The sequence below is a fragment of the Canis aureus genome, chromosome 11, assembly GCF_053574225.1.
Source record: "Canis aureus isolate CA01 chromosome 11, VMU_Caureus_v.1.0, whole genome shotgun sequence".
Classification (NCBI taxonomy): domain Eukaryota; kingdom Metazoa; phylum Chordata; class Mammalia; order Carnivora; family Canidae; genus Canis; species Canis aureus.
Genome location: NC_135621.1, coordinates 35,263,595 through 35,273,704, shown reverse-complemented (window position 1 = coordinate 35,273,704; position 10,110 = coordinate 35,263,595).

The following is a 10,110-nucleotide window of genomic DNA, read 5'->3' as shown; positions in this document are numbered from 1 at the left end:
TGATCCTCGGAACAACTTGTCAAAGTAAGAAATATTACAGTGTAGGAAGATGTTTAGTTGCTCCACACCATTCTACTCCTCTTTGTTTGTAGTGGTGGAACTGGTTACATGGCACTCCAGAATAAAGACAGTATTTTCTAGTCTTCTCTGCAGCCCGGTAGGCCATGTAGTTTCCAGAGAATGTGATGTGAGCAAAAGAGCAATGGGTAGCTTTGAGGTCATGCTTTTAGAGAGAATGGAATCTTACCCCTTCCACCATCTTGAAGGTGAATCTGATGATAAGCCACAATGACCACATGGAGGGTGAAACTCTATAGGAGGTAGACACCAAATCACAGCAGCCCAGCCAACTAATACTGCAGCTGTGATCTCTCTGCCCTGTACTGCTTAGCATTGAACTGTTGCATGAGAAATATCTATCTTCTATTTCTTTTAAGCACTGCTATTGAGGTCTCTGTGAAACAAGTGAATGTGTGTTCTGAAATATTCCCTAGATGAATTTTGATATAACTATCTTGCTTAGAGCAATGTGCTTGACCTCCCACTTCACCCAAAAGTATGATCTCTCCTTAATTGTGTTTATGCTCAATGACCCTGATTTCATGGCCATAGGAGTGGACAATAAACCCAAGACAGGTCAATCAAAGTCTCTCTTCTAGTTAGCTGAAATGAGTGCTAAGTTATTCTAGCTCAGCCTGGACTGATTACTTGAATACAGAAGAGGTAAACTCAAGAGCTATAGGGTATCCCTCTTCCACATGTTAAATGGACCAAAACACAAAAAATCAGTCTGTAGAAAACGAATGAAGCAGATGGACAGAAATAAGCTGTATGGTCCCAGATGAATTCCACACTCCTAGTCCTAATCTCCTCCTAAGGCCCAGCTCTATTTCTTTCTCAAGTTCTATAAAGCGTCTCCAGATCCTTACAATAATCCCTTCTTTTGCTTCCATAGTTCAAATGGGTTTTTGTTACAGAATTCTTTTTTTTAAGCTTTTATTTATTCATGAGAGACACAGAGAGAGAGAGTCAGAGACATAGGCAGAAAAGCAGGTTCCATGCAGGGAGCCCGATGTGGGACTCAATCCCAGGGCTCCAGGATCATGCCCTGAGCCAAAGGCAGACACTTCAACCACTGAACCACTCAGGCATCCCACTCGCCAACAGAATTCTAAAAAATGCCATGAGAACTGGGGCACCTGGGTGGCTCTGTCAGTTAAGCATCCGACTATTGATTGTGGCTCAAGTCATGATCTCAGGGCCCTGGGATCAAGTCCCACGTCAGGCACTGCACTCAGCAGGGAGTCTGCTTGAGGATTTGCTCTCTCTCCCTCTCCCTCTGCCCCTCTGGTAGTTCGTGCTTTCTCTCTCTCTCTCTCTCTCTCTCAAATAAATAAATAAATAAATAAATAAATAAATAAATCCTAAAAAAAGAAAGAATGCCATGAGACCAGTAACATTAAGCAAATGGTAGACCAGAAAAGTCACACTTACCTTCTCTAATTCTGTGTCCAGTGGTCTTCCCACAGCAAATCTATTTCATAGCATGACTTGGAAACCTGCTTTCACCTCTCCCTTTTCCTTTCCAATGGACACATCCAGGTAAGACAGGGTAAGTTCCGATCTGGACGTGCCCCCCCCTCCCCCGCCCAAGTTCTCCCACTACTTAAAGTAGGAGCTAGGTCTCAGCCCTCTCCCTTGTTTTCAGAGGCTCAAATGCATTTTAGGACCTTTTGTAATTATTCAGACAGATGACTTAAATCTCAAATTCTACTCACATCGCTGTCCTAAATAATCCTTCAATAACTCCCATTTCCTGCAGTCTAACCCCAAAGACCTTGACCGCTGAGGCCTATCCTCCTTGGGCTGCCCCTTGCCTGCTCTTCCAGCCTTGAATCCTACTGTGTTACTCCAGCATTCCTGGACTCCTCGGCTTCTTATCCCTGCTCATGCTCTTCTTCCTATTTAGTGATGGAGGGACATTGGCCAATTATGTACTTTTAGTAATCAGCTTTTCCCGCAGTAACAAACAACCCCCAAAATTTCAGGGTCTTACAACAAGATGTTTATTTCTCATGTCTGGGCTTACCTGTCTTCTGTGATTCTCCTGGGACCCACTGAGCTCAGCCCCAGGCCACAGGCCAGGTGCAAGTCTGTCCCACGTGGCTTCTCATCAGAGGACCCAGGCTGAAGACATACAAGGGGGACATTGGTTTCAGGACAGAAGCAGATGCTCAGGAGGCTAAGCCAAACAGGAGCACGTTTCAAGCCTCGGATCAGCTGTGATAGACACCACCCTGCTCCATTCTGTTGGCCAGGGCAAGTCACGCCGGGGAGCAAACATCCATGATGCAGGAGTGTAGGCTCCTCCCATGGAGAAGTAGAGGGACAGTGAATATCTGATCGATAAAGATACCACTGTGATAAACTCCCCATGGTGGAACTTAATGCCTGCAAAAGGGTGAGTAAGCCCGTCTACTAATGGAGCAAAGGAGCAGGACCACCACACCAGCCTCGAGTCCAAGCTGAGGTTTCCAGTTCTGACTTCTGGTTTCAGTTCAAGTCATGATCTCAGGGTCCTGGGATTGAGCCATGCGTTGGACTCCTTGCTTAGCAGGGAGTCTGAACAGCTTCCCTGCTGTGAAATTCATCTCATCTCCATCTGATTGCTGGGTTCACTCTCGGTTGGCACGTGATGCAAGGGGGAGAATTGAGCAGGCACTCAGCAAGCCCCCAACACCAGGAATGCTCCTACTTCTCCCAGGCCCCCATGTGACTAACACCTACTAATTATGAAAAATAGTTAATATTCATAGCTCATATTCATATAATGCTTATTATGTGCTTGTCACTGTTACAAGTGCTTTTCAAACATTAGTCATTTAGAACTCATGCAAACGCTATGAGATAGGCACTACTTTTAACATCCACATATTAAAGATGAGGGAACTGAGGCATAGAGAGGTTAAGTGACTTACCCAAAGTCACACAGCTAGATCAGCACTGGATTTCAACTTGGGCAAATGGCTGGAAACCATGACCTTCACCACTCCACTTTACTGCCTCCAGCCCCACTACACCCCACTCACTCCCAGGCTGGATGAGGGGAGCCTTTCTTATTGGTGTTTGCAACACCCCACACAAACTTCTATCATCACACTGACCATGTTGTATTAGAATGACCTGTTTACGAGTCTGTCTTCTCTCTTGGCTCTGAGGTTCTCGAGGGCAAGAATGATATCTTACTCTCACTTCTATATTCTCCACCTAATAAGATGCTTCTATGTATTTATTCAACATTTCCTGAGCATGACTAATGGCAAGCACTGTGCTGAGTGCTATTTCTCCCATTCACATGGTAGCCCAGATGATAGCAAACTCTAAGTAGCAAATAGTTACAATGGTAGATTGTTTACAAAAAAAAAATGCCTACAATCATCCCCCTCCTTAAATCTGGGCTGACCTTAAGATTTGCTTTGGCCAAGAAAATGCAATTGACCTTGGGAATGGCCACTAGTTCCAAGGTTGGACTTCAAGGGGTCCTGTCCACTTTTATTCTCTTGAGGCCTTGGGCAATTGCCACAAGAACAAGCCTGGGTTGGGCCAGCCTCTTGGAGGATTGCAGGTCATGTGGAGCAGACATGAGCTAACCCAACTGATGCCATTTTGGAACAGTCAGCCCTCAGGCCATCTTGGAGCTGACCACAGACAGGTAAGCCAACAGCCTGAAGTCCCACCTGCCAAGGAAGTGGAAACCACCAGTCAGTCATGCATAGTCTCATTAGCTAAATAAATGGCCATTATTTTAGCCACTAGGTTTCAGAGTCATTGTTACACAAATAAACTGGCCACTGGTGTGCACAGGATGAGTAGTGAAAGGTGTGGTCACTGCCCACAGACCCTGTTGAGGATAAAGTGGGGCAATGACCAGACCACTGGCTGCCCTTGTCAGTTAGGTCAGAGACCCCAGCTCTGCCTCTCCCATTTTCCTCTCACTCCAAAGACAGTCACAGGGTCTGTCTGCAAGATGAGAAAGGACCACCGGGGTTCCCAATGGTCTGTGAAAAAGAAGCCCCACAGGCAAACAGGTCTTCTGTTCCAGTCTCCCAGGATTTTAATGCACCAGCTCTCAAACTCTATGATGAACCCTGCTCTACCAAGAAGTGATTATTGTGTATCCCAGAATTAGAACATCTCAAAGGAATGTTCAATGAATAAAACCAAAGTGCCAGGAAAGCCTCTTATGTAATTCAAAGGGAACGAAGCCAGTCCCCCTGGAAGTGACTTGGATCTTGGAGAGGACACTTATCTGTTTTTCTGGTTAGTGATGAAGGACTCAGCACTTTGTAGAAAGGGATGAGAACTTTGCTGTTCTCTCATAAAGTCCTGGCTCCTCTGCTCCAAAGCTTTTGATTTTTCACCTACTGGGCTCTATCTCAAGAAACTTAGACCCCTCTGAGAGAGAGGAGCTGTCTTGTTTATTAGCTCCTCAATTGCTCTGCTGCATTTATGGAACCCACCAGTCACCTGAAGATGCATTTCTAGGAGTGTAAGCAGTAGGACAGAGACTAGCCTTTCCTACAAATAGCCTTTGTTGCTCATTCGTTGAAAAACACACAGGACCTGCCTTCCAAAAAAAGGAGATGGAGAAGGAAGGCAGAAAGGGAGTGAAGCTCCTATAACTACCATGTTCTTTGTTTCTTCAGTCAGTGTTTTTGGTTTGTCTGTTTGAGGCCTTCATGTATTGAGAGCCCAACATTATTGTGCTGGTTAAGGAGGACGAGAGTATTGAGGATATAAAATAAAATGAATAGTGAGTGTGGTCCATAATTATTATAACTTACTGGGTTTGGTTTCGTTAATTTTTTATAACAAAATATACATAAGATAAAATTTACCATTTTAATCATTTTTTAAAGATTTATTTATTTATTTGAGAGAGAGAGCATGCACACACAAGAAGGGGGAGGGCAGAAGGAGAGAATCCCAAGCAGACTCCCCACTGAGCACAAAGCCAGCTTGGGGCTTGATGCCAGGAATCCTGAAATCATGACTTGAGATGAAACCAAGAAATGGACACTTAACTAACTAGCCACCCAGGTACCCCCCATTTTAGTCACTTCTAAGCTGACTCACTTCATGTACCGTTCAGTGGCATGAAGTACATTCATGTTGCTGTGCAATCATCATCGCCAGAACTTTTTCATTTTCCTCACCTGAAATTCTGTTCCCATAAAATATGAATTCCCCATTCCCATCCCCTCCCCACCCCCATGCCTCCACTGGCCCTTGGCATCCACCATTCTGCTTTCTGCCTCCATGGATTTGACTCCTCTAGGAACCTCATAAACAGGGAACCAAACAATATGTCCTTTTGTTACTGGCTTCTTTCACTTAGCATGATGTCTTCAAGGGTCATCCGTGTTCTAGCTCCTGTCAGAATTCCACTCCTTTCTAAGGCTAATAGTCCATCATGCACATCTAACACATTTTGTTCAACCATTCATCCATCAGTGGATACTCGGTTGCTTCTACTTTGGGCTACTGTGAATAAGGCTACCCTGTGTCTTGTGTTTCTGCTTTCATTTCTTTGGGACATGCACTCAGAAATGGAATGGCTGCGTCACATGGTAATTCTGTGTTGAATTTTTTGAGGAGCCACAGTGAGTGCATCACTGTCCATGCCCGTCAACATTGCACAAGGGTTCCCTTTTCTCCACATCCTCACCAATACTGATTTGGGGGCTTTAGGTTTTTTTTTTTTTTCTAATGACTGTCATCCTACTACTGGGTGTGAGGTGATGTCTCATTGTGGTTTTGATTTGCATCTTTCCAGTGATGAGTGATGTTGAGCATCTTCTCATGTACTTATTGGCCTTTTATTTGTATTTCTTTGGAGAAATGTCTATTCAGGGCCCTTGGCTTTATTTTTCGTGACTATATGCTACAACTTTTGTGACCATATGTTTTGAGTCAGGCATTCTAGCAAGCTCCACAGGTATAGTATTATATTGCATTTAGCCTCACTATAAGCAAATTTGGGAATATTATCCCCATTTTCCAGGTGAATAAACAGGCTCTCTTAAGACCTACAACCTACAAAGTGGCAGAAAGCAATGTGAGGAAGCCTGGCTGACCTCACTGAGCCACTCTGTGTTTCTGGCAGTGCAGCAGCAGAGACCTATGGGAAGGCAGGGGCAGGGGGCTAGTGCCCACCTGGCCCTGGGAGCGCTGGTCTTTGTGTCTCACACACTCCCTGTACTCCTTTGTCACACTTCCCTCCTCCCCTTACTTCCTTTCTTTCTTTAGCCTCTCCTCTCTGATTCAGAGCCACTGAATGTCTCCTGCCTGCCAGCCAAGAGCTGAGAAATGCTTAGCACCTCAGTGAGAATAGCTCCCCTCCCAGGAGGATTTCCATTTTCAAAGGCATAAATTAGAAGAAAAAGTGCTCCGAAAGATCTTCTGGAGAGTCACCGCTGAGGACACCTGACTAAGAAAGTGGAATCTAACCTGGGGTGACCCAACCAGAGAAGGGGGGGTAAGCTGACTCCAGCCCCCACCCCATAAACTAGCACCTGACCCTTCTTTTCCCACAAGAAGATATGATCCAACTACTCCCTAGGTCATAATACAACGAATTGTTGGCATAGCTGTGAACTGAGCAACTACAGTGTACCTGGCACTGTTTTAAGCACCTAACACAGATTTGCTCATCTAAGTCTCCCAACCACCACTGGGCCCATTGAGAGATGGGGAAACTGAGCCTCAGAGAGGTGGACCAACCAGCTCCGACACCCAGCATGGTAAAGTGCTGCAGGCAGCTCTCCAGCTCACGAGCTCTGGTCCAAAGCCTGCACTTAGCCTCTACTTCGTACTGCCTACAGTTCTCTCCTAAGAGAATTTAGAGACAGATATACATGGGTGGGTAGATGGGTAGATAGACAGACAAGGAGCTGGGGAAGGCAGGGAAGAGGCTTCTTCTCCATCTCTGACTTCTACTTACTCAAAGAGTAGCTTCACCATCGAAATCAGCCTCCTCCAGTGCCTCACCAGCCCCTCTCCCCGAAAGGAAGCTCTTGTTGTGTTTGTTTGCACAACCCACCATCCGATCCATTGTGCTCTTTCTCTGGGAAAGAGAACCCCTGGGCTGACCCCTGTGGGCTGTATCACAGGGTGCCCTTGACCTCCAGCTTTCAGAGGCCCCAGGCAATGGAAGGATGACAGGGGGCCAGGGGGTGCCCTATTGCTGGCAGTTTCTCCAACCTTCTATGGCCATGAATCCTGCTCTGTGGTCCCCTCCATGGCTATAGCTTCTCCAGATCGAATCCTTCTGTTTTCCCAGCATCCTTAGGGGCCCTCATCCTCTAGCTGTTGCTCACCTTGAGGGCCACACACACATACTTGGTCCTTACCTCTGCCTTTCCCTCTGTGAAGTTCTCTTCTCTTCATTTAGATCATCCCTGTCAGCTCTACAGACTCTCTCAAGAGGTTCAGAGAGCAGATGGGGAAGGGTGCTGTATCGTTGGCCCCTACAAACATGTGCACACACACACACACATATACACACACACACTTATACATATACACACTTGTGCACATGCACACACATGTGTGCATATGCAATGCACATGCATATATGCACATGTACACATGTGTGTGCATACACAATACACATGCGCACACAATACACATGTACACATGTGTGCATGTACGTGTGTGCATAAACATAAGTACACACATATGCAGGTGCACACACACATACATACACGCATGAGTACACACACACACCCTCAAATACTGGGAGAACACAGTCACAATGCTCACACTGGCTTTCTCTGGACAGGAGGATTATAGGTGATTGTTTTTGTCTTTTGTTAATGCATTTCTAGATTTTCTATGATATTCACAACTTTAAAATATCTTTAGTATTCTTCCTGTTGTCAAAGAAATGCCAAGCCACAGGTGAAAAGGCAGAGCCAAAGGTGGGGGAGGCAGTTGTGAATATATTTGGGGGGTCAGGGCTCTCCTTGTTTCCCCTGAAACCGCACCAGGAAGGGGGCCTCTGCTGCCTTTGTGAAGACCCCTCCCTGAGACCTCCTGTGGCCATCATGGAGCTCTGAGCCAGCTCTGCTTTATCACCAGGCTACCTTGACACCTTGAGCTTAGGAAAGGCCTGTGGGAGCCCTCCTGTGCCTCTGAAATGACCAGAAGTGTCACCAGCCCTCTGCCTGGGCACTTGTCCCTAGGAGCCTCCCCAGCCCCCTGCTTTCCAACTGTGGGGGGAGGCCCTGGATTCCCCAGGCAGATGAAATGACAAGTCAGGACAAGAAAGGCAAATGCCCCTTACCTGGGAGGAGGCAGGCCTGCAACACCCACAAGCTCTCATCGGAGTTGTGCAGTGAGGAATGTATGTTCCACGAACAGGATTTTCATTTCCCTATTCTCCTTGTCACCCACCCCACCCTACCCCCACGTGGGCTCCCTCCAGTCCTCTCTCAGGACCTGCCCTGAGACCCAAGACACTCTCAGGGAACAATAGCAAGTCAGATGGACAAGTATTGCTGCTCCCGGGCTTACTAACATTTTAAATAGAGAATTCTAGAAAGGCAAGCCTTTCATGGAGGCGTCTCAAGCAATGGTTGGGGCAGTCTGCTCAGAAGCAGAGGGTGTCACGCTGCCCTTGCACCAGATCCTAACCAACTCTCCACTGCTTTCAAAGTGGGGCCCACCTCGGTCAGCCAGGTCACTGGCCATGGCTGCCTCAGGGAAGAAGCTAATATTAGCCACAGGGATCCAGCAGCACTGGAGGGGGGAACCAGTCCTTGAGATGTGAAATTGGGTTGAAGTCAGTGAGCCCCGTCCTCTGGCTGCACCCCCAGCCCTGCGGAACCTCTGAGGTAGCCATAGTCAATAGCTTCTGTGGGCATAAACAGACCTCAGCCCAGATGTTTAAGAATCCTATGGTCTAAAAATAATAAAAATAAAAAATAAAAAATAAAAATAAAAAATAAAAGAATCCTATGGTCTGCACCTAGCTGTCTCCCCATCTGCTATGTGTTCTTAGGCAAAATACTAAGCCTCTCTGAACCTTGTGTCGTGGTTAGCAACATGAAGAGGTTAGATTGGGGGGCTCTAATCCAATAGGCTCCGATTCCCTCTTCTTCCCCTTCCTGCTCCCTCACCCAGACACACACACCCCAGTCTCAAACAACACATACCCAGACAAAGGCAGAGTTTGGGTCAAGTCAGTCCAGAGGCTTCTGGGACCTGTAGTAAGCCCGCAGCTCACATCGGCCAACTATGGTCGACTATCTTAGGGACTGAAAGAGCTTCTCCTCCCGGGTCAACCAAAGGTCCAGGCCTTGATACAAGGCCTGCCCCACACTCAGCTAGTTGAGTTGCCGCGCCTGCGTCCAGGATTAACCCAGGCTCCTCACTGAGTCTCCGGTTTCAAAACAAAACTTTGAAAGAGAGCTGTGTTCAATGGAAAATCCTGCAGTAACAAGGCCCCTGGGAGCATTCTGGGAAAGCCATCTGTCAAGCATCATCCGCACAACCTGTGGCTGGAACAGCCTTGCAGTGTCAATACCAATCAGAATCATCAAATCTTGTGTATTTAGACAGTGGTACTGACCCTTCGAAGCCCTTCTTCTGGGCTCCATTTGGCCTCATACAACTCTCCGGAGTAGGCAAAGCAAGAGATTTTCAAACAACCTAGTCCTGTGTCAGAGATGAGGAAACTGGAGCCCCCCAAAAAAGTAACAGAGGTGAAAAGAGAGACATTCAGAGCAGGAACTAAGTCCCCTGAGCAAAGTTCAATGAGTTTCCCCGCACCAGTGCATCCCCGATGCCACCTGCAGGTGGCTGCCCGGCTGGAGGCCGCCTCACAGCCATCCGGGCCCCACCACGATGGGAGACCCCAGGCTGGGAGGAGCACCAGAGCTCACGGACACCTGCTTGGGCTGGCCATTCCCCTGCAGCGTCTGCAGCTGCTGATGCAGTGAGAGAGCAGCAGTAGCACAGGCCACATGAAGGAGCCGCGTCCTTCTCACAGGCATTCCAGGACTAGTATGGCCACTCTGTAGGGTTTAGGGACACAGGACCCCTCTG